Consider the following 20,799-nt stretch of genomic DNA (forward strand, 5'->3'; position numbering starts at 1 on the left):
AGCCAGTCACATACTGTGCATTCATCAAAAATTCCATCCGCAGTCCTGAGTGAAAACTAGCCCAGAGCACTGCTTGCTTGGCCCAGTTCTGGTTGGCAGGGCTGACTTCTGGACCGGTTTCCTCGGTGGCCTCTGTGAACATGTACTGATGACCAATGACAAGGCATGATCACATGGCCCAGCCTCTAGCCTTGGTACGGTGTTCTCAGAAACACGTTTCCTCAAGAATGCATCAGCTGGGGGCACCTGGGTGGCTCAGTCGGTTAAGCATCTGACTCTTGGTTTTGGCTCAGGTCATGATCTTGTGGTTTGTGAGTTTGAGCCCTCCATCGGGTTCTAGCCCCATGTTGGGCAGAGCCTGATTGGGATTCTCTCTCTTCTCTCTCTCTGCCCCTTTCCTGCTCTCTCTTTCTTTCTCCCTCTCAAAATAAATAAACATTAAAAAAAGAGTGCATCGGCTGGATTTTCAGGCAGTTTTTAGGTGATGCATTGAGGTGGATGGATGACGGAATGAACACATGCTCAAAGCCTCACTGAAGTATGGGTGGATCATGGCCCACTGAGGGAACAGCCACAATTGAGGGGCTGGGCTCAGGCCAGAGAGTGCTTTCAAGAAGGAAGCAATAACAGTCAGAGAGATAAAGGGACTGAATGCCAATAATTGCCAAGTGGAGGGTTTTCCCTTGTGTGTAAGAGCACCATGGAAATCAACCTCAGAATTGGAGTTGGACCTAGAACAGTCTCATTTTCTTTAAGCTGTTATGTTTCACTCCCTGTTTACTTTTATTTGTATTATTGGTGCTTTCTTCCTACTCTGAATTTTGGTAGCATGTAACATTCATGTGGTATTTTTCATGTACTACTGTATATAATGTATATAATAAACACATGTACTTGGCAAGTTGTCATTTGCGCAGTTTCCATGTCTTTTGAAAGCAAAGAGCAGAGCTTCTATACCTTTATGAGAGTCTCTGACATGAGGCTTCACACATTTATAGCTCTGCTGGCTTTCCAGTTTGTGCCACCTCTTTGGGGAAATAGCTGCTGGTCCCCAGCAGTATCTCTGATCTTGAGAGTATTAAGGACTCAGCATATATAACATAAGCATCCTTTGCTGGTCAGATTTACCTTGGGAAATTTACAGGGAAGGGTAAATGCCTTAGGATTGGCTAGTTTGAATAATTTTGGCAAGCTCTGGGCTTTAGGGGTTGGTCTCCAGATGTCTAGTACCTGGCCATGGGGTGATTTAGGGCAGAGGAAACCTTGGCTTGGTGTGTGTGAGTTAGATAGTGGAGGTGGTTCAGGACACTGGCTCTGGATTTGTTGGTGTGCAGATGAAAACCATCACAGGCAAGTTGTTTCTGTCCCTAGGGGCAGTCTCTCCCAGCCAGCAAGGTCCTCAAGATGTCAAAGCATCATAAAATATAGAGAGTAAAAAAAAAAAAACCCATGATTAATATGACCTTACTTTTGTAGGGACTACTGCAGAAAATTCAGAGAGCCCTTTCATGTAGACCCTTCCTTCAGTTACTCTTCTCAGCAAATGTGATGAATGGAGATGATCATCCCCATTTCACAGGTGAAGAAACCAAAACGGCTTGGCCCTGGGCATACAGCTGGCAGCTGATGGAGTAGGGATTTATTCTCACATTCTGCTATTCCTTGGGGGTTTATTGCATCTCACAGGGGAGATGCTTTTGTTCCATCTGCCACTTGAGGCACCACTGAGATTGTTATGGTGCAGGGAATGTGAATGGTGGTAATTAGGCCTGTGGGTTTAGCCCAGGCTAAGCAAAGGGAAGGAAGTTCCTCTTGTCTGGACTAGTGCTCATCATCCCTCCACTTCCTTTACTCAACTTTAGCGTCAGCTGGAAGGGTTTCCTTTTTCTCCCTTAAACTAAGCTTCCAGTTTGGACCTACATCAAAATCCAAGGCGAGACGTAAAAACCCAGGGGTGCTGCAGATTTAACATGCTTGTAGTTGCTTGGGGCAGCCTGAAGGGTGGCAGACAGGGCTGGGGGGTGGCCAGGCTGCACCCACTGAAGTGTGCCCATAGCTGGACACTCCAGTCAAACCCAGTGGAGAGAGGCCCAGGATGGGGCATCGCCTCCCTTGTGAGGTGTTTGGCCCAAGGGGGAGTGAGCAGAGAGTCTCTGTGCTGCTTTCCTTCCCTCCGAGGACAGTCCCCAGTGCTTGCTGTATGTTGGTGACACACTGGTGACTTAAAACTTCAGCATCTATTTGTTTTAGAATGCTGTACGGAGGCAAGGTTGTTGTTGCGTTATAATGTTTGCTTAAATGACTGCCCAGAGGATATCTTTAGATTCAAATAGAATGCCTTTGGGTGTGTTACAAGGGCCAGCTAGATAGGTCGTGTTGTCAGGGTCGGGTAGATTTTAGGTGTGGGGGCTTTGGTGTGACACTGTTGACCTTCAGTTCTTGGCACTGCCCCTTCCTGACCTTGTGGCCTTGGGCAAATGACTTAACAAGACCTAGTGCTTTACAGTGTCTGTCAAGGGGCATCTACTGTTTCTAAGCTTTGTGCATAAATAAAGGATTCTTGGCTGCATATGTTTCCCGTTCATCACAATGAAAATTTCCTGCCACTCCTTTCTGGCCTGCCAAGTTTCAGTAGATAGGTCTGCTACTACCCTTATGTGTCTACCCTTGTAGGTTAGGGCCTGTTTATCCCTAGCTGCTTTCAGAATTCTCTCTTTATCTTTGTATTTTGCCAGTTTCATTATGATATGTTGTACAGAAGATCGATTCAAGTTACATCTGAAGGGAGTTCTCTATGCCTCCTGCATAGAGTAACTTTTAGTCCTTACCATCACCTGGTGAGGAAGGTATGCATACTGTCCTCATTTTGCCAGTAAGGCAAACTGAGGCGCAGGGAGGTTCTGTAACATGCCAAGGTCAGACACTAGTAAATGACAGAACCAGGATTCACATCCTTACAGTCTGGCTCCTGAGTCCATGGTCTGAACCAGTGTGCTCCACTATTGCACTTGAGCTTGTAGAACTTTGGTTTCCTTATCTGTAAAATGTGTGCTGTCCTAATCCCTGCTATGTGAGGTTGCTGGAAGATTGAGATACTATGTAGAAAGAGGTCAGCACATAGTAAGCGCTCAATATGTTTGCTTTTATTACCATTCATTGTAAGCCAGTGTGTGCTCTTATTTTCCCCCAGCTGTCTTTCCCTGTGCCCCCTCTTTGTGGCCATAGGAAGTAGATAAGACTAGAGGGCTTATGATCCTGGATAAATTTAGAAAACAAAAAATATTCCAGAGCTTATAATAACTGCTTGAATGTGCCGTTGTCCCTGGTGCCTCCTGACTCTGGTCAACCTCTGATGGGGACCTCACACCACCTTTCAAGCATATGTGGTGCATCCATGTTTTAAAACCAACACAAGTCCCCCCCACCCGCACAGTTTCACTAGCCACACACACTCTGCCCAGCCCCAGGACTTGCAGATGAGGGCATAAGTCCAAAGCAATGTCCAGAGAAGCCCTGGCTTAACTTGGCGTGACTTGACCTGGAATGGTGTCCAATCTTGCAGGAGGAGTGCCTTCTCTTTGGGCGGGACGGGGGGGGGGGGGGGGGCGGAGAGAATCTGCTGCATCTGCCCATCCTTGGCCCCACCCTGCTTCCAGATTCCCTCTATGTTCAGGTGCATTCGTCCAGCAGGGAGGAGGGGAGCCCAAGACTTCCTGTAGGTGGATTCTCTGTGGCCACAGGAGGAGTTAAAGTAGTTTTCCTGGTTACTTTTCTGCCATTGTTACAGTAATCTAAGGAGACACCATGCCTCTCTTAACCCCATCCCTTCTTTTTTTTGTAAGCCAGATAGGATGCAACAGATTTATACTACTATAAAAAAGAGTTTAATGAGATGTAAGGGAAGATTCTTGCCTAGAAGACTGATTAAAAGGCAATGAGAGGATGAAAAACTCTCATCCATGTGGACTTTAAAACCTTGAAAAAATAGCTTTGCTAGTTAAAAGAATATGCATACATTCTTCTCTTAAAAACCTAAGAACATATCAACCAATTCTCCTTCCACTTTCTGGAAAAAAACGCTCTATCATTTTGAAGTATTTTTTTTGACCCATTAAAACTGCATATGTGAATATTTTGTTTCGCAAAATTGAGATTATTCTGTGTTACAGAACATTCTTTTATTTACATATTATATTTAACTTAAGAATTCTTTCTCATCATTAACTGTATTTTGTTAGAATCACATCGACAGTTTAAGTACTAGGCAGCCACTGGTCTTGTGTGGTTTGCAATGAGTGAGTCAAGATGTTGGATCAGGAAATCTTGGAGAAATAATCCTTTCTTTAATAGACACTGCCTATTAATGTTGTGCAAAGTGTGTTTCCATGATACATTTCTAGCACCGACTTTGGAAGGAAGGTTGTTTCTGTGTGTGGGCAGTTAGGAAAGGCTGAGACACAGAAGAGGATGGAGGAGGAAGGTTGTGAGTGCACTGGATGGAGACTCACAAGCACCTGGGGAAGTGAGGAGGAGGGGCTGACGATCTGAACCCAAAAAGATTTGGCAGCCCACTTGAGGTGTGTCCGTCAGCTTTGCAGGTAAGCTGAGAGAACTTGGGGTAATGGTCAGTGCTGGTCACCAAACATTCACCAGCTGATCTCCTTCTAGGTACATGGTGGGGTGGTACTTCCTCTGCTCCCTTGTGGTTCATATGGCCATGTGACATGGTCTGGCCAATGAAACGTGAATGGAATGAATGAGTGTCATTTTCAGATGGCAGCTTTAAGAGTCGGGGCATGGTTTTCCATTTTCCCTCTGCCCTAGTGACTGGCAAGATTCCAAAGAATCGCAGACCCATGTGGGTCTTAGAGCAAGGTTGACACAGACAAGGGCCCACAGCGACCTATAACGGACACTATCCTTTGAAGGAGGAAGTGGAGTATGCTCATGGGTCCTTATAGGGGGCTGATGAGGGACTCTGTGTAGTGGTATTTGCCCCCTGTGGACCCAGATATTAGAACAAAAAATTCAAGAGACTGAGCCTCAAAGGAGGGTAGAGTCATCTTTCCCAAGAGAACATATCAGAGAGAAGAGGACCAGAGGGTAGTAGAAGGCATTTAGGAGTCACAGAGAATAGACCTGATGTGGGCCACATTAACACAACCACCGTGGCACTATCTGTGCAACCAGATAGTGGTAATGGGACCCAAGAGTACTAGAACAGCAGTGGAGAAAAAATTCCAGCCTGGAGCCAAAGAGGGTGAGCTAGGATCCCACCTGTGATGGTTAATTTTATGTGTCAGGTTAGCTATGGTGACCAGTTGTTTGGCCAAACACTGGTCTAGATGTTGCTGTGGAGATATTGTGGGGAAGGGATTAACATCCACAGTCAGTTTACTTTAAAGGAGATTACTCTTGATGATGTGGGTGGGCCACATCTAATTAGTTGAATGCCGTAAGAGCAGAACCTGGGGTTTCCAGGGAAAAAGAAATTCTGCCTCAGGATTGCAGAGTTAATTCCTATTGAGTTCTGACTTGCTGGCCTGCCTTAGAAATTTCAGACTTGGTGTCCCCAAAATTGTGTGAACTAATTCCTTAATATAAATATCTTTACATAAATAGATATCTCATCTCTGTCTCTCTCTCTGTGTCTCTGTCTCTGTCTTTGTGTCTCTGAACTTTGAATGCATGAATCATCACCTTTAGTGAGAAGACTTGCAAACAGGTTCTTAGAGATACTGGCAAAAATTTCACCAGACTTGGCCACAGTATGGGCCTGAATCTGCCTCCAATTAGAATCTTAGTAGTTCTCAATGCTCCGGATAAGAGGATGTTGATTCCCTCGAGCAAGAGTGAGGAAGGTGCCAGTAGGAGCTGAGAGGAGGGAAACCAATGTTTAATAGTCACCTCTACTTATCATCTATCTATCCATTCACCCCACTGAAATGAAAATGTCTTATTTAAAAATTTTATATTAAAAGTAATCAAATTAAGAGCCTTAGCAGGCCCAGGGGACCCACAGCCAGGCTACTGAATGGTAAAGCCCTGTTCTAAGGAGCAATTCAGAATTTCAAAAACTCCATTTTGCCACAGTTCTCATTTCCCTCAAATTGTTAATCAGACCCATTAAACAAAAGCCAAGTTGCTCTTCAGGGATTTTTTTTCAGTCTTTTAAAAATCTTTTTCCCATCCCAAAGCTGTTCCATATGTGTAGAAAGGAGCTATCAGCTTGAGTTCACATTCCTGCAATCACGTTCCTGGGGGGGACAGACCACAGGGCAGAAAACCATATCTTTATGGTTGTTTTCCTTGGAAGCCAAATGAAAGTTTTCAGGAAACTCAATTCAACAAACACGTATCAGTTGAAGGTGAAGTTGTGAAATGAGCCTATTTTGTACTTGGCTGCTTTTGGGGGGAACCTCTGTCATCTTCCTCTCATCTCTTACCCTCAGGTTCTCCCTCTCTGTCCCCAACTTCCCTCTGTGGCCCTTTGTGCCCTCAGCCTGCCTGTATTCAGCCCCTCCCTGCCCTCCAGTGTCTGGACAACACCTGGCTGAGCATGGGAATTTCCTCTTTGAACTATCAACTTTTCTTTGGCTTCTGTCCTAAGGCCATTGGTTCTCATCTTCAGGTGTGTAACAAGAGTGACTTAATGTACCCTTGCTGATGTGCTTGCTTGCTCTCACCTAAGTCAGGGAGTTACCTAGCCCCACCAAAAGGCCTTTCTTACCAACTGATGAGGATCGGAGCAGTCACTTCCCAAATGCCACTCCTCTGATGGTGTGTAGGAGCTATTCACACGTGCTCATGAAAACTAGTAGTTATATACTTAAGAATTTTCTTAACTGTTAGCAGTTTGAAATTGGCCAGAGCAGGAGTATTTGCCCCATTGGAAACTGGTAACTGCTGTAAATCAAGATTTTTTTTCTCCTTCAGAGAGCCAGCTTATCAACATGTCATTGTGCCTATCTCTCCTCACTTGCTATAAGGTATCCAAGTGATGTGTCACCAAAAAAATCTCTGTAGCCACAGGGTATGGGGTGTGGAAGTTGAAAGTTGGAGTAGAGGAACTTCTCACCTTTTCTGTAGACAAGAAGCCCTTTTATCATTTTTCCCTTGTGTCCTCATTAAATTTTATGATGCTTTTGATTACCCTATTTTATGATTACGATCTGCCATTTATTTCTTGTTTGAATAACACCTTAATTGTTTTCTTCTGGGTCTTGATTGGAATCTCCTTTGGCAAAGGTGATATCTTATAATAAGAGAAATATTTCAAGAGCAACAGAGTACGATTAAAATTATCATATGCTGAGGAATCATGGAACACAAAGGAGGATATGTTTTGGTTTGTTGAATGTTAACTGAAGCTGAAGGATACGACTTAAAGGTCAAAGTGAGCCTGGGACTTATTGACTGAGCATCAAAGGAGAGTATCTTGGAGACTGAGAAAGGCCCAGGCCACTTCTAATTTTTAGGTTTCTAGAAAAAAAAAAGGGACAAATGCCTTCATGTAGGCAGACCCCTTCAAAAGGATGAGAGGTTGAGTTCTGGAGGACCAGATGCTCCTTTTTCTGGAACCCACCATGGTTGGAACATGGAAACAATGGCTTTTTAAATAGGATAACTGTCTGCTTGCCTCTTCCCTAGACCTTAGGCAAACTGATAATGACATCTGTATATTGTGTCTGTAATCCCAACCCCTGGTATAATGCTAGGTACCCAATGGGTGCCTCCATAAGTAATGGTTTAAAGTAAGGTCCAAATGAGAGTAAAGGGCAGAGATATCATGTTAGTACTAATTAGGTCTACATTCTCCAGCCAGTGGTTCCCAAGCTTTGATTTTATAGGTGGATCCAATTTTTGAATAATTTTGAGGAAACAGGATAGCCAGACTTCTTATTTTGTCAAGTAATGCCATTAAAAACTAGTTGACAGCTACTATCTCCTAGATTAGTAATTTATTAAGAAGAAAAATATTTTGACATGAAAAATGAGGAACAATGGACAGTTCTTCCCAAGAAAGGAGATGGTAACTTTCTACTGATAATATATATTGATATATTGATATTTATTTATATGGTATATATGCTTATATCTTTCCTGGATATTGGAGAACTTGAGTCCTGAGGACTTAGAGTCCAAAGAAAGTCTTTAGGTAAGCCCTACTTCTTATTAAAACAGCAAAGACAAAATAAGGTAACAATCATAGGGACCACTCATTGATTATCTGCCTATTAAGTAGATACAGGTTATTCATGTATTCATTCGGCCTATGAAACAATGAATATGGAAGCCATTCAATGGGGTAAATGCCTGAAACAGGATATCCTTGAAAAGCCACAAGTCAGGATTGGTCTGGTTTTGGGTTCTGAGGGCACTGGGAGATGGGAGGGATGTCCTATTACCCACTTTGGGTTGATAAAGACAAAATGATTCTGGGTAGTCCCAAATTCAAGAATTTTCCAGGGTCCTTAGGATCAAGCATGATATAGTTGGAATGGCAAACCTAGGGACACTCTGGGGGATTTTGGGGTCTCTATCCCATTATCCCTAAATGTGAGAGTTTAACTGGCATACTGGTAATGTCTACAAACTTGATGTAGACCTAATTCTAGGGATTTGGCTGAATCTTAGGAATAATGTGAATATATAGATTAGCTGTTTGTTTTACTAAAGAGGAATCTGTTCCTACGTTATGAAAACATACTTTGGGTTTCTTTGTCTGGAATCTTCACTTCTCAAACATTATCAACAGACTTTTATTGAGTCAGCTACTCTGTGTAAAGATAGTGGTAGATGCTACAGGTGATCCACGAAAGTTTAAGATATCTTCCTTGCAACCCTCTTGGCCATTGAAGCCTTCAGTCTAGTGGGGGAACTAGGATAGGTAGATGTTATATTAAAGTTCAAGCCAAATAAACTGAAAATCTCAACCAGAAAATTATTATGTAAAAATGGCAAGTTAAGAAGAGTATAAGCCAGAAGATCTAACATTCATAGGAAGTAGAGAGATTTCTGGCTGGAATGTTTAGGAAGGTTTTAAGGAGGAGGAGGGCATTGGGATTTGAATGTTGGAAAGAATTTCAGAGGTAGGGGATGCATCCCAAGTAGGAACTGTGTAAGGTGGGAGAGAGGGGCGTAAGGGATAGAAATTAAAACAGTTTGGTTCTGGCAGAGGCTAAGGGAGCAGTGGGAGATGAGGTTGGGATGGACATCCATGGGTTGCTGGTATAGAATGTTGGTCAAAGGAAAATGGGTTAAATTTCTGAAAAAATGAGAACCACCAAATATTACTTGTTTCCTTTTTTAGAACAAAATGGCAATATGATAAATGGGAGGGATCCCAGTTTGTATAGTCTGGCTTCCTAATGAGACGGTGCCCATTTCCTTTGGATTGGAGGATGTGCATGTGGACCACCAGGTCCAGCCACTGAGAATGGGGTGGATTAGCTTGAATTCTTTGGGCACTGAGTTCATGCTTGCTGGAGTTTGGGGGCTGGGTGTAATTTCCTTTAGAGAGAGCATAGCTTTGAGCCTCCTCCACTCAACTTGTTTATAAAAATCCTGGAGAATGATTTTCCAGACCATGGGTGGAGGAAGCCAGTATGTTTAGTAGTGATCCTATAAACAAATGAAGATGCTTTTTTGCAATAGGAGCAGACAGAGAACTTATTTTTGTGATTTGAGGAAACTGCTAATTTCTGGGAGGATGGCTGAGGCAGAAACGGTTGATTTCTTCCTGTGCTGATTTTTTTTCTCCCAGGGAGAAAATTACTTATCTTTACGGGCAACACTTAAAATCTTCTCATTTGAAACTCAATGTGAGTGTCTAGAAATTGACACAGCGTGGCTGTGTGATTCTCCTGGGAGTTCAGCTCCATTCCCCCTGAGTGAAGAGAGGGGAGAGAGGAAAAAGGAATGATAGCCTTTGTTTCTCCAGAGGGTGTGTCATGATTTCATATCAGAATTGCATCTTGCAGAAATCGTTGTGATATTGAATCTTCAGTTTCTCATTAATCTGACCAGTCCGAAGAACTATAGACTGTACCAATTAGTCTATATAACAAGCTCATATATCCTAAAAATTACTATTTTTTCTTCTGTTATTTTTTAGAACAACAACTGGCGCATACTGTTTGGAAATTAGAATGAGTTAAAGTAGAGAGTGTGGCCCAAAGTAGGGTGACGCCCAATAGCTAATCTTTTACTGAGACAGTAATGTTGGGATCCTGGCCAGAGGACAAATCTTCCATGCTGTCCTGTCAGGCAGTGGTGAGTATTATGGGACAAGTGGTCCCCGGCAGGGTTGACTTTGTAAACAGATGGACAGAACATTGTGCCATGCAGGCATCTCTACCTGGTACGTGAAATTCATCATGCCCAGAAAATAGGGATTTAAATGATAATGTCTGATCTGGAACACTTGACACATCATTGACCTAGCAGAGTATAAGAGAAACCCAAGAATGGGTGGAGGAAGAAGACCTAAAGACAGAATAGCTGAGGGGCCTGTGCAACCCGCCCCTGAGCAGTGTAGACATTAGAGGATGGACAGGGTCGGAGGAGAGGGCTGTGGGCCACCAGGCACTCCTGTGAAAATTCCCATGCAATTCTGCCCCTTGCAGAAAATGCCCCTGATCTACAGTCCCTCTCGCATTATTTTTCTTCAATAGTGATTAAACTGGTTATCCAGATTTGCTGTCAGATACCTAGAAGTAAGGGTGGTAGGATAGGAGGTGGGTTCTGAAACAAGGAAGAAAAATCTGAGAGAACTTTTGGAATAATCCATCATTCTAGGCAATACACACTTGGGCTTTTTCTGTAAGATGCCAGGTTTGTGATCTAGTTTTAGTCCCTTTTCATCTACCTATCTAACAGTGTGCCAGGCCCAATGTGACTGTCACAAAACACAGATTTCTAAAATGTTCCAGCAAGAATTGTTAGTGATCATTTGGTCTAGAGGCTTTTGAACTTTTTTTTTTAAAGTGGTGTAATCTTTTCTTCAAAAGAAACTAAACCAAGAAGTCCAACATAAGAACATTTTAAAAAGGAGCAGTGCTGGTTGACCCCAGGGGCTCTTCTGAGGGGGCTGAGCCAGAGAGGTGAGATGATTTCCCCAAAGTCGTAGAAGTTGGGAGTGATTCAGCAGCCCCCAGTCTTGGTCTCTGAGAATCCAGTTCCCCATCCACTGCGCCATGTGGCATTAAATAAACTGACAGTCCACAAAGCTGAGTTGGAGATCTGTTGGTGGGAAGGGATGGTTTGGTGCTGCATGTGGTTTGTTTGTTTGTTTGTTTGTTTTAATCTTCAGAGGAGGGCAAGATGAAACCTGGGATGGTGAGGTTTCTTGCATATTTGACTCCGGAGACATTGGAGAGAGAAAGAGTAACGCTGTACCAGAAGGAAATTCTGCTTAAGTCCATTCATGGGATGGTGATCCCCTCTTTTGTTTCTTTGTACTCATATCTTTTATTTCTTTAATTTATAGTCCATATGAAAGTGTGTACAACGTCTGTGTATAGTTTAAGAATAAAAATATGAATACCTATGGATCTCCCCCTCCACTTTAGAATATTTCTAAACTGTCAAATCTCCCTGCTTCTCTTGAATCCCCACCCTGCTTCCCCTAACCACCAGTGTAAATTTTGCATATTTTCTCACTTTTCAGTATAGTTTTACTACCATATTTGCATTTCTAATCAGTATACTGTTTAGTTTTGTCTGCCTTTAACTTCATAGATACAGAGTCATTTCTTGTCTTCTGCTCAGCATCATGCTCTAGAACATTTATATCATTGCAGAAAGTTCCGTTGGACTGTACATCTCTAGATATTTATCCATGGTGTCAAGTGGAGATTCATCCATGATGTTAGTCACTAGTATTCATCACTGTATAATGTTCTACTGCCTGAATAACCACCATGTACTTATTCATCTTATTGCTGGATATTTGTATATTTCTAGTTTTTTTTTCTCCCCCAAAATGTTTATATGAATATTGTACCTGTCTCCTAGTGCTAGAGCTTCTCTAAGGAGAAGCTCCTTCTATCCAGGAGTAGATGTGCTAGGTGACGGATGGAAATAAGTTCAATTTTTACCAAGTAGTAACCTAATAGCTTCTCTCCTTCCTTCCATCTTTCCTCTCTCCCTTCCTTCTTTCTCTTGACTTTTCTTTCCTTCCTACCTTCCCTCCCTCATCTCTTCCTTTTCCCCTTCTCTCTCCTTCCCTTTTATTTCTTTCCTTATCATTGGACATCTGTTTAAAATGGATTAAATATAGTTTTTTGCTCATGAAACACTATCATCATTGGACTATGCAGGATCCTCTCTGTTATTCATCTATCTACCTGTTAAAGAACATTACCATCCAACCAAGATGTAGATATTCACTGATTACTTATTAATTATTCATATCATCTTATCCTACCCTGCTTTTTTGCCTCCCATGCGGAGGTAACCACTACCTTGAATTTTATATTATAATTTTTTTTTGCTTTTCTAAGAAAAGTTATCTTTGCATACATATATGCTGTGATATTTACCAATTGGTGTAGCGAATTACCTCACGATGCCAGTATCTTTAAATAATAGCTATCATTATCTTCTAGTTACTGTGGGCCAGGAATTCAGAGAGGGTGAGGGCACAGCAGGGGTGGTTTGTCTCTGCTCCATGATGTCTGAAGTCTCAGCTAGAAGACCCAAAACTGGGGGCTGAAATCATCTGAAGGCTTGATAGAGGGTGGAGGATCTGCTTTGACGGTGGGTCACTCACGTGGCTGGCAAGGTGAGGCTCTTTGCTTCCTCTCCATGTGGTCTGTGTGTATATGGGCTTTCCCACAGGACTGCCGTGTGCCCCCCATGACAGAGCAGCTTGCTTTAGTGAGGGTTTTAGCCACAGTTTCTTCTGGCCTAGATGCCATCTCAAGGAGTGACATGATGAAAATCATAACATTTTTCCATTTTCTTGTTCAAAATAGATAAAGGTCTTGAATATGTGGGAGAATAAGCTATTCAGGTGAATTAATCATTTCTGGATTACCAGATGCAATCTAGAAAAGGGCACAGGAGTCAATGAAGACATTGGTTGCAAAAGATCCAGCAAATTCTGGTCATCATTTAGGCGTGTTGGAAACGGAACAGCATTGTGTTACCATTATGGGAGAGAAAGATGGATTCACCCCCTGACAAACTTTGTTCTGTGTTTGGACACAGGCACTGTGCCACAAGAAAAGAAAAGATGCTGCCAGAAAAGAAGGCTATGGGTAGATAAATAAAATTGAAGCATGAAGGTGGGAGGTAAAGAGATGGAAGGGGTCAGGGAGAGGCAGGGACTGTATTTATGAGAACAGGTGAGAAGGCCAGTATTGTTCAGCCTATAAAAGTAAAGGCTAGAGTTCACAAGTTCTGAATTTCTAAAGAAATATTCTTTGAAAGGCAAACTTAACATAATATAAAGAAGTCCTACTTCATATGGGGTAATGTACTTTTGTTTCTCATTACTCGAGAATTAAGGGAAGCTCTGTAAATACAAATTTACAATGGTTATATGTTTATGGTTAATAGAGTTGGCTGTGGAGGGAACAGATTTTAAATTTTTTTTTTAAGTTAGGATCTGACTTTTTGAGACCACATCAAAAAGCATACTGTATTCTTCCATAAGATGCTTCTTGGGATCTCTGTCACAGCTATTATCCTGATCCAGAAGAGCAGCTCTTTCGTCTTTACAGAAGAATTTGCACATGTCTTAAGCATCTTCTGGTCTTCCAAGATTGGTTATATTGGAGAATCTACAGATGATGCTAGCATTTGGAGTAGTGATAAGAGCTGGTGCTATGACAGCCATTGGTAGTTCATACCTTTTTGCTAAAAATGGAATGAGGGGGGCCAGCCCCTAGAGGTTGGCAGAGATCACAGAGAAGACTGTGGGCTCATAATTACTGCTGATATCCAGTGACATTGGCCACCAAGTTTGAACTCTGTGCAGATGGAATCAACATTAAGACATAGAGTAAGAATTAAAAAAAAAAAAAAAGCATCCTATTAATATAATCCTCTCTTGGACAACCATCATTTCCATAAAGAGACCAATATAACAGTGGATAAGAATGAGATTTTCTTATGTATTTAACATGCACCATCCAGAAAATCCAAGGACTGTTTTGTCTTGGGTTTTCAACTCCCATCTCTAAAAATAATATATAAAATAGGGGCACCTGGGTGGCTCAGTCGGTTAAGCATCCGACTTCATCTCAGGTCATGATCTCCCGGTTTGTGGGTTTGAGCACCGTGTCAGACTGTGCTGACAGCTCAGAGCTAGGAGCCTGCTTCAGATTCTGTGTCTCCCTCTCTCTCTGCCCCTCCCCCACTCATGCTCTGTCTCTCTCTGTCTTTCTCTTTCTCTAAAATAAACATTAAAAACATATATAACATTTAACCATCTGATTCAAGGAACTAGGTGCGTTCCAATACAATAGGCACCTTTCCCTATATCACTTTATAAATAATAGAAACATCTGAATGTTAATGCCCCAGGACCATAGGAATACAGATGAGTTGATGTTTAAATGGAGTCTTCAAGCCTTAAGAGGGCAGGCACTGTGTCTGTCTAGTTCATCATCATGTATCTATTTTAGTGGCTGGCAGATAATAGATGCACACAACAGTTGGATTAATCAATAAGTAATGCAAGAATGGTTTGGGGTTTTCTTTTCATTTATAGTTATATGTATGAAGTAGAGCTATTGGGTTTTTATATCTTAATTTGTCAACACCCATTTAGTGGTTATTTAACTCTGAGATATTGTTCAGCCTGGTTTTGTTTGTTCTTAAAAAAAAATCAACTAGGCAATTTTGGTGGAAATGAGCATCTGGAGAGATGGAATTGGACTCTTAATTGGAGGCTCTAAGAACATTCATGCTTGAATTCTTCTGGGGTGAGAGAGTATCACCCTCCAGATCTTAAGAGTTCTTAAAAGGGAGGTGTAGTATTTCAGAAACAACCCTTTCAAGCCTTAATGCCTTTCATCAAAGGCTTTTAAAGCACTTTGCCTTTAACCGGGTCCATGTCTATCTCCTGCCTAGCTTACGCACATGCCTCCCTTTGAGGTCAGTAGAGGCTAATAGTGCTGAGAAAACAAGTCAATGTATGCAGTGGAGGTTACAACCTAGCCATATTTCGTTCTTGCATATGAGTGGGCATCAGAGACTTCAAATAATTCAGTGTAGGCCAATACGAAATCAAGCGTGAAGTCCAAAGAAAATCAGCTGCCAGGTGAAAGGAATTCAGATCTCACAAATTAGAGCCTTCTCTGAATGGAATAGTTTGCCATGGGAGGTAGTGAGGTCCTTGTCATTGGAGATATTGGCAGTGCTGTGGTGGTGGGCATGAGCAGACCTACACTCAAGATGGAGGAACCAGCTTCATGGACAGTAAGAACCCCCAGCCCTCCATATCTATGAGTTTTTTAAGTCGCCCTCTCCTTCCTGGAACAAGCCCTCATAAATCCTCAGTTTACTTGGATGCTCAACCACCCACATTTCCCCAATATTACTCAAGTTTAGTGAGAAAGAGGCAAATGACTCCACCCTTTATAAAAGTCTAGTTGGAATCACAAATGAATTTTAAAAAGAGCTTCCAGGATAGGTTTTGGACTAGGGCACATTTATCACTGTTATTCCAAGTGAGGACCCCGGGCCCTGAAGGAATCTGAATCACCAATGATTTGGTTGGGTTTCCTATTCTATGCTTGTCAAGGCAGGACATAGCACTAGTAGATTTTATCATGGTTAATCAAGTCATCAGTTGTCAGTGTTGACTTTTCTTGGGGATCTGTGCCTGAATGTGTTTGCTTAGTCTAGTGAGTGGCTCTCAAACTTTAGTGTGCATCAGAATTACCCCGAGGGCTTGTTTAATGGCAGATTTCTGGGCCCCACCCTCTGATTTTCTGATTCAGTAGGTCTGGGTTGTGGCCAGAAAATTTGCCTTTTTAGCAACTTTCCAGATGTATTAGTTTTCTAATGCTGCTGTAACAAATTATTAGAAATATAGCTGCTTAAAACAACATAACTTTATTATTCCATAGTTCTGTAGGACAGAAGTCCAAAGTGAGTCTCACTGGGCTAAAATCAAGGTGTTGGCAAAGTTGTGTGGAGGCCCTAAGGGAAAATCTGTTCCCTTGCATTTTCCAGCGTCTAGAGGCTCCTTGCATTCCTTCACCTGTGGCTGTCTTCCATCTTCAAAGCCGGCAAGGACTGGTTGAGTCGCACTGCTCCCTCTGGTTTTTAACTCTTCTGCTTCCCTCTTCCTCATTTAATGATCCTTGGATTACATTGGGCTCACATGGATAATTTTTTGTTTTAAAGTGAGCTGATTAGCAGCCTTAACTTCACCTGAAATTTAATTATTCTTTGCCATGAAATAAATATTTGCAAGGATTAGGATGTGGATCTTTGGGGGGACCATGATTCTTTCTACACCATGCCAGGTGATTGATGCTGCAGGCCTGGGGACCACACTTTGAGAACCTTTGGTTTAGTGACTTGAGACACTAATTAGAGGGTGCATAGTTATGAGGAAGATTGCTTGTCAGTAAAATTGGGCAGGAAAATGCATGTCTTATGGAAAATTAGCATTTTGTGTGGTTTAAGTTTTTATCAAACTTTTATGTAAAGTACAACTTTGTGAAATGTTAATCCCAAGATTCTTGTGGACCTCCAGACAGAAGGATCAAACAAAGGCCTATGTCCCATGACTCCAGCACTCTTCCCTGCCCCTATTAGTCTAATTTACCCCTTGTATCTGTATTGTCTTTGCTGCTGTCATGATTATTACCTGTCACATTGTTCTCTTACCTATTGAGACCCTGCTCCTTTTTTAATACTCAGTTTGGAGCCTCCCTCTGTCATGATGTGTTCCCCAACTGCTCTAGCTAAACGTTATCTTGCTAGTTTACTAGGTGCTCTCATACATGAAATAATTTGTTCCCATAACAGTGCTGTGAGGTGGGTAGTATCTCCATTTCACAGATGGAAAGAATAGGCAACCGCACATTTTAGTGAACTGCTGAGGTTCATCCAGCACTTGCAAGTCTGGGGACTCAGTCTCTGCAATAGATGGAATGTTCATGTCTCTCAAAATTCATATGTAGGAACCCAACCCCCAGCATGGTGGTATTTGGAGGTGATTAGGTCATGAGGGTGGAGCCCTCATGAATGGGCTCAGTGTCCTTATATAAGACACCCTAGAGAGCTCCCTGGCCCCTCCCACCGTGTGAGGACACTGCAAGAAGACAGCCATCTGTGCATCAGGAACTCTTTACTGGACACCAAATATGCTGGATCCTTGACCTTGGACTTCTAGTTTTTAGAACTGTAAGGAATAAATGTTTGTTGTGAACTACCAATATATGGTATTTCTATTATAGCAGTCTGAACAGACTAAGACAGTCTCTGGGGCTGTGATCCCAAACCTGAGCTTGTCTGGCATTGTGCAGAAGGATGGGCATTTTTCAGGAAACTCACAACTAGTGAATTCCAGGTTGACTGACCACGTCTCAGCCTTAGGTAAGCTCCTGAGGCCAGGACTTCCTCTGTAAGCTCCTTTCCAGTCTGTCTATGTTCAAGGAAAATTCTCTCTTGTTATGCTGCTCTTTATTGGGTTGCATTTTTTTTTTAACTCTTGTAAATGGAGATAGAGTTCCTCGCTTATGAATTTAACTTATCAAATACAAATGCTGTCATTATAATTATTATGTGCAATTGAGATGAGCTGCTGTTGTTCATAGCTTTATTCCTGGAATTTCAAAGAAAGAGACTATTGGAGTGATGGGAATCTCAGATTTGGAACAAGGTTTGTTAAAATCAAACATTAACAGCCGTGTGTTTTCTGCAGTCTGTAAACTCTGTGTTCCACAACATAAATGATCATTATTTTTTTCTTTCACTTAAAAAATAATCTTGTGGGGCGCCTGGGTGGCGCAGTCGGTTAAGCGTCCGACTTCAGCCAGGTCACGATCTCGCGGTCCGTGAGTTCGAGCCCCGCGTCAGGCTCTGGGCTGATGGCTCAGAGCCTGGAGCCTGTTTCCGATTCTGTGTCTCCCTCTCTCTCTGCCCCTTCCCCGTTCATGCTGTGTCTCTCTCTGTCCCAAAAATAAATAAACATTGAAAAAAAAAATTAAAAAAAAAATAATAATCTTGATCATTAGACCCATGATTCAGATCTGGGTGAAAGGTTATATGATTAGACTTGCTCTATGGGAAAGGAGAGGGAAGAGGAGGGCCAAGCACCTATAAAACATTATAACCTTAGGGTAGTAATTTTGTAAAACAAGCATGTGAGTAGATGGTGATTCAGCACCAGTCTTCCCCCAGCTTCCCCCCCCTCCCCGAAATTATATATTTTATTCTTGGGTGGGTGAGTGGGAAGGAAAAAATGGTGGATGGACATGGGATTAAAACGTAGACCTAATGATTCCCTTTGTTTTTTCCCATCTCTGCTCTTGCCTAGAAATTCCCTGATTCCTCTGCCTTCATTTCCTTGAGGATACGGATGAATAGCTTGGGACTGATGTTTACCTGCTATTTGGGAAAGCTTGTTGGGTCAGTTCCCCTGAGTGGTCATGAGACAGTGCCCAGCTTAGCAGGTGTGTCCCTGAAGTACATTTGTCATCAGAAAGGGAATTCCTCTTTGTTGCAAATGAAATGTGATTGCTTGTCAGGTGAGTAAGTACCCACGAGTCCTGGGTCCCTGCCAAGCTTGTTCAGGTTTGGCTGTTGGAGATATTCTGGGATGTAAGGAAACATTCCCTTGTAAACCCAGGGAGTATAATTCACTGTAATGTGACTAAAACTGTGACACAAGATTCATCTGCTTCACATTCCTAGGTTGTGCCTTGAGCATTCAGAAGAAATGTTACATTAATTGGTTAAAATATCAGAATGCAACAGTTCTTAATGTACTCCACCATGTCCTGAAGCACTGTCAGAATATGAAATCGACTGGGTGAATTTCCTCTTGAGTGACAGCTATAAGTATCTGCAAAATGGACTTCTAAATTTTCAGTGGTTGCCAAATCAAGATACTTCTGTAAGAAGAGACCCAGGTTCAAGATTAATGGGTAAAAATGACTTTGATGGTGATGATAAAGAAATAATAGTAATTAACATTTGTGGAATGTTATTTACATGTATTACTACACTTAGTTCTCAGAACAACCCAATGAAGAAGGTGCTATAATAATCCTCATTTTACTGGTGAGGAAGTTGGAGCTTAGAAAGCTTAATAAACTTGTCCAAGGTGACACAGCTAGTGAATTCCAGAAATGAGATTCAAACCAGTCATTCTGACTCTAGAAACTATTTTATTTACTGTCTCCTTATATTTCCAGGTTTAGTTCTTATTTCTTTCCTCCTTCTCCCCTCCCTCCCTCTTTTTCTTCTTCCCTCTCTGCAGACTTCATTCTTTTACATTTGTTCATTTTCTTTATATTTTTTAAATCTCCAAACATTGAATAAGTACACGCTCTGTGCTGGGCATGATGTTAAGAGGCAGGAATTCAAAGATGAGCAAGACTCAGATCATACTCGCAAGAAACTTGCAGGTACTTTTGCTTCTTTACTGCCACTTTCTCTTCCTCCTCCTTCTCCATCCCCCTCCGCTTCATCTTCATCATCATTGGCAGATGTAGCAGATAACTGAGGCCACTCTACTAAGACTTACGTATTTTCCTGTTGAACATTAATTGCTGAAAGTAGAAAAAGCTAGAAGGCAACTATCTCTTTGCCAGGGAAATTCTGACAGGAGAAAAGCAGACCTGAAAGGAAATGGTGCTAAAAATACCACCAAGATGTGAAGGACAGACTGACAGCCAGAGTCTTCAGAATGAGACGGTGCAAAGCTGGAGAAGGTGAAAATAACATTTGGTCCGTGATCACTCCCGGAATGATAATGATCTGCTTGTATGTGTCTACAGGGTGTGTGCACACAGGAAATGAGATGGTTGGGCAGAGTTCTTCAGATTAATCTGCCAGAAAGATTAAGGGGGACAGGGAAGGGAGAAAAGATGATTGATTGCAATTCCTAAATAGATTTTTTTTTTGGGGTAGACTTTACATGCCATTTCAAACTCTGGGCCTGCTCATGAAAATCAAGGGAAGATGTACTTGTTTGAACTATTTTTAAATGTTTACTTTGTTTTTAATATCAACTGAATGACATGGATTATTTAAAATGCACACTACCCAAGGATCTAAAGAAACTCTTATGAAATCGTATGGTCTCTGGTGGAAGAATACAATGTGTTTCTTCTGACATTTTATTCCATTTCTCTCAAAGGACCAGAATTTAAGTAGAATTGAGTTTAAGACTATATTCCTGAGATTCGTGAGTTCGAGCCCCACATCAGGCTCTGTGCTGACAGCTCAGAGCCTAGAGCCTGCTTCAGATTCTGTGTCCCCCTCTCTCTCTGCCCCACCCCTGCTTGTGCTCTCTCTCTGTCTTTCAAAAATGAATAAACATTAAAAAAAGGACTATATTCCTGAGAGATACTGCAAGATTCAGGAAAGTCAAGCATGTAAAACAGTGTCTGAATTATTAAAAATGGTCATGAAATCATCTTAAGATCCCGACCCTGCAAAACCTTACCCTTTCTGTTTGGATATCCAGTTTTCTTAAAATGATTTGTTCTGAGCTTGTATTTGTAGTCAGTCCTCTAAACTTAGTGCTAAAATGGGGTTTCTGCATATGTAGGTTTCTGCTTTTTTGGATTGCCGTGAATCACTGTGCTCCTGGCCGCTTCT

The 20,799-nt window shown here is 42.0% G+C and overlaps 1 long non-coding RNA gene across 4 annotated transcripts in view; it reads left to right on the top strand.

Annotated features, from left to right (window-relative positions):
* LOC121043711 (uncharacterized) overlaps positions 1–20,464 on the top strand; it is an 83,885-nt gene extending 63,421 nt beyond the window's left edge. For 2 of the 4 annotated variants that reach the window (XR_005796991.1, XR_005796995.1), the window contains 2 exons: positions 18,509–18,719; positions 18,886–19,323. This is a non-coding gene — a long non-coding RNA (uncharacterized LOC121043711). Of the gene's footprint in view, positions 1–18,508; positions 18,720–18,885; positions 19,602–19,787 lie in introns of those variants that run through there. The other 2 variants (XR_005796989.1, XR_005796992.1) reach the window with 2 other exon arrangements.
* Positions 20,465–20,799: the final 335 nt, after the last annotated feature.

Source organism: Herpailurus yagouaroundi, unplaced genomic scaffold (assembly GCF_014898765.1).
Source record: "Herpailurus yagouaroundi ecotype Mexico unplaced genomic scaffold, PumYag 29, whole genome shotgun sequence".
Taxonomy (NCBI): Eukaryota; Metazoa; Chordata; class Mammalia; order Carnivora; family Felidae; genus Herpailurus; species Herpailurus yagouaroundi.